The sequence below is a fragment of the Podarcis melisellensis genome (genome assembly GCF_964234715.1).
Source record: "Podarcis melisellensis genome assembly, chromosome: 9".
NCBI classification, from domain to species: Eukaryota; Metazoa; Chordata; class Lepidosauria; order Squamata; family Lacertidae; genus Podarcis; species Podarcis melisellensis.
This window is the reverse complement of record NC_138541.1, coordinates 13,691,582-13,699,197: the sequence shown is the minus strand read 5'-3', so window position 1 is coordinate 13,699,197 and position 7,616 is coordinate 13,691,582.

Below are 7,616 nucleotides of genomic sequence, written 5' to 3'. Positions count from 1 at the left end.
CGGAGCCAGCCGGCCGCCTCAGCGTCTTGCTGACTCGGTCACCCCTGAACTCGCGGCACAGAGCTGCCTGCAGTGGAAGAGCCCATTGCAGCGCTCCAACCGACAGGTGGGCTCTTCCCCAGACTCAACTCTCGGGCCCCGGACTCTCAGCCTGACGCCCCTGAAAGCCAGGCACCCGGGTGCCCCGCACCCCTAGCGCCTATGGGTAAGACGGCCCTGATGTTGGTGTGTGTACATATGTGTGTGTGTGGTTTTTTGGAATTATGTTGTTTTGTCACACTGCGCATTTAAAGCACACAGCTCCCCCTGGAATCCTGGGAACTGTAGAATGAGCACTGAGAATTGTAGTTCTATGAGGAGGAGGTGGTAAACTACAGCACTCAGTATTTCTGGGAGCAAGGGAAGCCACGTGCCTCTTGTCATCTGGAAACGGTTGCAAAGTTCTGTTGCTGACACACATTCCTCTTAGGCAGTTTTGTACCAAATACAAATACAAATACAGTGCTAAAAGCACTGCCAAGAACACTGCGGGCTCTCCAAAGACTCTGTTTTCTGCTTCCTCCTGTTCTCCATTCTCCAGAGAAGTGTTTGAAATGGCTTTCATTTGAAGGCAAATTGCTATTACTTTGGTAAGGAGACTGGTATGTTGAAAGTGTGGGGGGGTCATTTCCATACATTTAAGTCTCTACCCTGCAACTCTTTTTTTTTTACTTCTTAGGTGCATGCTTGAAACTTTTGAAAGCTGCTTTCCTTTGCCAAAATAAACCCTTTTCTTCTGAGTGTGTGTACGTGAGATTTGCTGCAATTTATTGTTGCTTAACCTCAAAAAGACATGCTCCCATCTTGCAGTCATTGCTCAACAGAACTCCAGACAAACTAAGGTGTGGCTGTGCAGGGGTGACTATCATGAAGGGATCCTGCACTTCTGAATTTGCCACTAACACTAGGACTGCCATACGTCAGAATTCAAAGGTGGAAGATGACTGTTTGACCTGGTTCTTTGGCAATTAAAATCACAATGGTTTTCTGGCATTTCTGTAAAAAAAAAGCACAACAACTTTCGGGGTGTCCCAACTGCCTGCAAGATCACTTGCATCACTGATTATATAGGGGGAGATTACTTGTGGACCCCACCCTGTGGAATGTAACAAGCTGGTGGTCCAAAAATTGGAATTTTCTGCCATTGCCCTTGTTCTCTGAAACGCAGTTCTTTCTGTCAAAACATAGCTGCTTCTGATATCTAGTGAAGACTTGCTGGGGGCAAGCTTTGCTTGACCCAAGACTGAGTTCTTTATTCCTGAATTCCTGTTTTTCCGTCTTCCTGTTTTTATTATATTCTCCCCCCCCCCCATAAATTTTTATTATTTTCCTTTAAACAACATTGCCAACATTACAATAACAAACACAAAACAACCTTTTGCTCTGCCGAGCTTACGACTTCTTTCCTTCCCTTCAACAGGTATCCCATTTCACATCCAATCGTGCAATTTAAATCTCTGTTTTTATTATACAGTGGTACCTCGGGTTAAGTTCTTAATTCGTTCCGGAGGTCTGTACTTAACCTGAAACTGTTCTTAACCTGAAGCACCACTTTAGCTAATGGGGCCTCCTGCTGCTGCCGCACCGCCGGAGCACAATTTTCGTTCTCAACCTGAAGCAAAGTTCTTAACCTGAAGCACTATTTCTGGGTTAGCGGAGTCTGTAACCTGAAGTGTATGTAACTGGAAGCGTATGTAACCCAAGGTACCACTGTATTCTTCTATGGTTTCTATGTTATTTTTTCTACATCTCGTAGCCATTTTGTCAATATTAAATGCTTTAAAATCAACCAAACAAACCAGCTGCTCCTGGCTTGGCAGGGAGCAGTATAAACCTTGGTTTTCTGCCCTCCCATTGACTCCTACAAGGTGAATGATAGTGACAGCTGCATTTCTGGTGGCATAAGATGCCACCGAGCTAGTTTGGCAGCATCGATAATTGAAGGAAGCATAACTTTCTTTTTCCCTTCTCCCGCCCCTTGACTCACCCCTGTTTCTGGATGGGCAATAAATCTGGGGGTGAAACTGAACCGGAGTCTCTGTGATTGCATTCCATTTAAAAGTATATAAATTTGCATTTGCTAATTTTATGCAAATTCTTGCCTACAGGCCTATGTTCCAAGTAGGCTACATGCCTAGCAACACCCCTGGACTCCTCCCCAACGGATATAAATGCATGCACAACTAGTCGTTTTACATTGTGAACTGCTAAGTATGATAGCATAAAGGTAAAGGGACCCCTGACCATTAGGTCCAGTTGTGGCCGACTCTGGGGTTGCGGCACTCATCTCTCTTTATTGGCCGAGGGAGCCAGCGTACAGCTTCCGGGTCATGTGGCCAGCATGACTAAGCTGCTTCTGGTGAACCAGAGCAGCACACAGAAACGCCGTTTACCTTCCCTCCGGAGAGGTACATATTTATCTACTTGCGCGGTAGTCTCGTAATCTGGTGAACCGGGTTCGCATCTCCGCTCCTCCACATGCAGCTGCTGGGTGACCTTGGGCTAGTCACACTTCTCTAAAGTCTCTCAGCCTCACTCACCTCACAGAATGTTTGTTGTGGGGGAGGAAGGGAAAGGAGATTTTTAACCGCTTTGAGACTCCTTCGGGTAGTGATAAAGCGGGATATCAAATACAAACTCTTCTCTTCTTCTTCTTCTTCTTCTTCTTCTTCTTCTTCTTCTTCCTCTTCCTCTTCCTCTTCCTCTTCTTCTCTTTCGAACTGCTAGGTTGGCAGGAGCAGGGACCGAGCAACAGGAGCTCACCCCCTTTTAGAAGACATCTGAAGGCAGAAGCTTTTAATGTTTGATGTATTACAGTATTTTAATATTTTTTGGGAAGCCGCCCAGGGTGGCTGGGGAAGCCCAGCCAGATGGGCGGGGTATAAATAATAATTTATTATTATTATTATTATTATTATTATTATTATTATTATTATTATTACCCCGTCATGGGGATTTGAACTGCCAACCTTCTGATTGGCTCTGTGGTTTAACCCACAGTGCCACCCACGTCCCAGATAATGATAACATATTGCAGGACAATTACGGTTTTTGTTCCTCTGGCTATAACACTTTTTATTTTCCCTATTAACCATATGACAAGATATAGGCAGTGGCCCAGATCATTCTTTCTTTCTTGACAAAGCACAATGTGCCAACCCACAGTTTACCCCTGAACTGTCTCTATCAAAATACTAAACAGGGCTGAATTTGCTACACAACCATCAGCACAACTGTTATCTGTTGTGAGATCAATCAGTCTATTAAGCATCATTACATTGTTCTTTTTTTTAAGGAAGCTGCTATGGTCGGTTTATATAAACCGACTTGCTTCAGATGCCAGTGCAGAAGAAACGTTTGGTGTATAAATGAATAAAGTGTACAGCTGACAAAACACTATGATAGCAGTTTAAGAGTCATGGCCTCTCCCCAAAGGGGAAATGTAGTTTGTTAGGGGTGCTGAGGGGTGCAAGTCTCAGAGTGGCTTAACAGGCAATCACTCTTCCCAGAGAACTCTGGGAATTGTAGCTCTGTCCTAACAACTCCCAACAGAAACTTGGAATCATTCATTGTCCTAACTCTGACCCGAAAATAAAGCTTCTATTGATCTTTACATTCAGGAAGTTTAAGGCTTCCTGGCACCCACCTTTTAATATGTAAAAAGATAAAGGGACCCCTGACCACTAGGTCCAGTCGTGGCCGACTCTGGGGTTGCGGTGCTCATCTCACTTTATTGGCCGAGGGAGCCGGCATACAGCTTCCGGGTCATGTGGCCAGCATAACTAAGCTGCTTCTGGCAAACCACAGTTCTGGTGAACCACGGAAATGCCGTTTACCTTCCCACTGGAGTGGTACCTATTTATCTACTTGCACTTTGACGTGCTTTCAAACTGCTAGGTGGGGAGGAGCAGGGACCGAGCAACAGGAGCTCACCCCGTCGTGGGGATTCGAACCGCCGACCTTCTGATCGGCAAGTCCTAGGCTCTGGTTTAACCCACAGCGCCACCCATGCCACCTTTTAATATGTAGATGAGCCCTAAAACTCTTTTGGGCTCCTGGACCAAAAGCTGGAGAGATCACTGAGAATTAGGACTGAGCTACATTTTCATGTGTAAACATTTTCACTGCAAAAAGAAGGGGTGAGTTTGGAGAGGTACTGCATATTTTGCAAAAGATCCTTCCCATGCTTATTTCACACCATTTCTGCTCTACTTGGCTCCTGTTTAATGCTCTTCTCAGCAGCTGCTGGGGTGTATTTTTACAGGGATTCCTCTTCATCCTGGTGATGTGGTTGAGCCAATCAGCGATCATCTCGTGAGCAAGACAATGGCCGTGGAAGCACCTAGCTAATCAGATCTGGCTTTGCAACAGCTTCACAGAGCCAAATGAGAGGGAGAATAATGCTTCTTGCCCTCTCTCTGAATGAGAAAACATTTGTAGCCTATTTTGCAACCCTTGTTTATTGCCATTTCCAAGGTGGATCGGATGAAGACTTTCAGTAGTTCCGGAAGGGGGCACAGGAAATCCTTTAAAAGCCGCTTCCTGTTATGTTACATTCCAGCTACCTTTATGATATTTCAATGAAGTACAGTGGTACCTCTGGTTACGTAATTAATTCGTTCTGGAGGTCCATTCTTAACCTGAAACTGTTCTTAACCTGAAGCACCACTTTAGCTAATGGGGCCTCCCACTGCTGCCGCGCCGCTGCCGCATGATTTCTGTTCTCATCCTGAAGCAAAGTTCTTAACCCGAGTGAAATATACTCAGAGTCGAGAGTGGATTTCATGCTCTTTATTCAGCTCATAGTGGTGAGGAGAAAAATTGAAGTTTCCCCAAAGTATCTGCTTTATATACATTATTTACACAATGGGCTGCACGTGATTGGCTAATTCTGGAATTCTCCTGTAGGCCAATCAGGTTGTGGATTCACTTCCATCTGGAGCTGGATTGGGTGGCTCCTGAAGACCAGTCATACTGCTGCTTTCTTCTAGGACCAATCAGACTGCTGCATTTTGGATCCTATTGTTCTAGGACCAATCAGACTGCTGCATTTTGGATCCTGTTCAACTCAGTACATAACACCGAGGTATTATTTCTGGGTTAGCGGAGTCTGTAACCTGAAGCGTATGTAACTCGAGGTACCACTGTATACATTTTGTGGCTCCTGAATAACAGAACGGTGCTCCTTTTGGGGATTCCAGTTTGACCAGTCCTATAAGGGCCCAGTGATAGGATCTAAAGCTTCCCAGAACTTCTCATCAAGAGGAGAAACATAGAACTTGCCATGATTGTTCTAGCTTTCTGTTGTCTCCTATTTCTTCTCTCATCCCACCTAATCTCTTTCAACAGCTTCATTAAAATATGACCCCAAAATTCGGGATCCCACCCTCAACAGATGCCAAAATTTTGTGCAGTGGTACCTCGGGTTACAGACGCTTCAGGTTACAGACGCTTCAGGTTACAGACTCCGCTAACCCGGAAGTAGTACCTCAGGTAAAGAACTTTGCTTCAGGATGAGAACAGAAATCGGTCAGCAGCGGTACAGCGGCAGCAGAAGGCCCCATTAGCTAAAGTGGTGCTTCAGGTTAAGAACAGTTTCAGGTTAAGAACGGACCTCCGGAACGAATTACCAGTAAATTCTTAACCCGAGGTACCACTGTACTAGTTTTGTGCTGTGAACCTCACATTTTGTGTGCCCTCTCCACTCAAACTGAGTAATCAGTCATCATCATCATTATCATCAATTTATTTGTATGCCTCCTCTCCACAGTTAAAAACAATGCTCTAGGTGGCTTAAACATGACAAGATTTACGTAATTACAAAAGTCATAAACAATAAATAAAGCACATCAAAAAAATACACAACCAAATGGAAAACAATTTCACATAAAGCAAGATCTAAAACTAAGAATATGGCATTAATATCACAGTTTAAAAGGACATAGGTAGAAAAATAACAGCAATTTTAAAAAACAGAAACAAAAAATCCCGGAGCCCTCTCTGCTCAGTAGCAGCAGCGGCCACAGTCCTTTTTGGAGCCTGTCAGGCCCCTCCCCAGGCCAGGTGGTGAGTGGCAGGACTGGGGCCCTCAGGTACTGAGCAGGGGAGTCCTCCTCAAAACCTAATGCCAAAAAAATCCAACCTTGTTTGATGGACTACAAACAGGTGCCAAGGTTTTGTGCTGGTTTTGTGCCATTTTGTGCTGCAAATGCCGTATTTTTGTGTGCAGCCTCACAAACTGAGCAACTGACCCTCAATTACAGTGGTACCTCGGGTTAAGTACTTAATTTGTTCTGGAGGTCCATTCTTAACCTGAAACTGTTCTTAACCTGAAGCACCACTTTAGCTACTGGGGCCTCCTGCTGCCGCCGTACCGCCGGAGCACGATTTATGTTCTCATCCTGAAGCAAAGTTCTTAACCCAAGGTACTATTTCTGGGTTAGCAGAGTGTGTAACCTGAAGCGCATGTAACCCGAGGTACCACTCTACTCAACTAGGGGCCACAGGGACACTCCAAAACACAACCTAGCTAGATAGGAGGAAATGAGTAACCTAGCCTTGAAGAATGCTTCCCAAAGTTCCCATTGGTGCTGTTACATCCCTGGGGATTTGGTGTTGTGCGGAGGTGCTCCAGAAAGCCCAATCCCTGAATATTTTGTATTGGGCCCAGATATCCTGCCCCATTTCTGCCCTCCTTTTCTAATTTTTTAAAAGGAACTTTTACTTACTGGACATGGGGTCAAAAAGTGCACTACTGGTGAGATCCCTGCCACTCATCAGTGCTTATAATTGTGCCTATTGCAAGCTCACACACACACTCCAAGAATCCTGGGAACTGTACTTTGTCAAGCGTGCTGGGAATTGTAGCTCTGTGTGGGTAAAAATACAGTTCCGTGTATTCTTGGGAGGGGTGCGTGCTTAAACATATGGTGAGTACACAGCTGAAGTCAATGAAAAAGTCCATTTTGTGTGCCAAAGCAACGGGGAGAGCAAACTAGCTGGAAAGGTAAAAAGTAAAGGGACCCCTGACCGTTAAGTCCAGTCGCGGACAACTCTGGGGTTGCGGCGCTCATCTCTCTTTACTGGCCAAGGGAGCCAGCGTTTGTCCGCAGACAGCTTCCAGGTCATGTGGCCAGCATGACTAGCTGCTTCTGGCGAACCAGAGCAGCCCACAGAAATGCCGTTTACCTTCCTGCCAGAGCGGTACTTATTTATCTACTTGCACTTTGAAGTGCTTTTGAACTGCTAGGTGGGGAGGAGCAGGGACCGAGCAACGGGAGCTCATCCCATCACCGGGATTTGAACCGCCGACCTCCTGATCGGCACACCCTAGGCTCTGTGGTTTAGACCACAGCGCCACCTGTGTCCTGGAAAGGAGATGGAAATAAAACAGTCTGTATAACAATGCTTTTAGGTAAATCCTGTGGTGTGGCCACATTTGGGAAACAGTGTGCAGTTCTTGTGCCCCATCTAACAAAACGGTCTATCACAGCACTGCAAAAGGGGTGACGAAAAGGATGATCAAGGAATTGGCACCCTCTCCTTATGAGGTTGTTAACCAAGTGGAACCTCCAAAT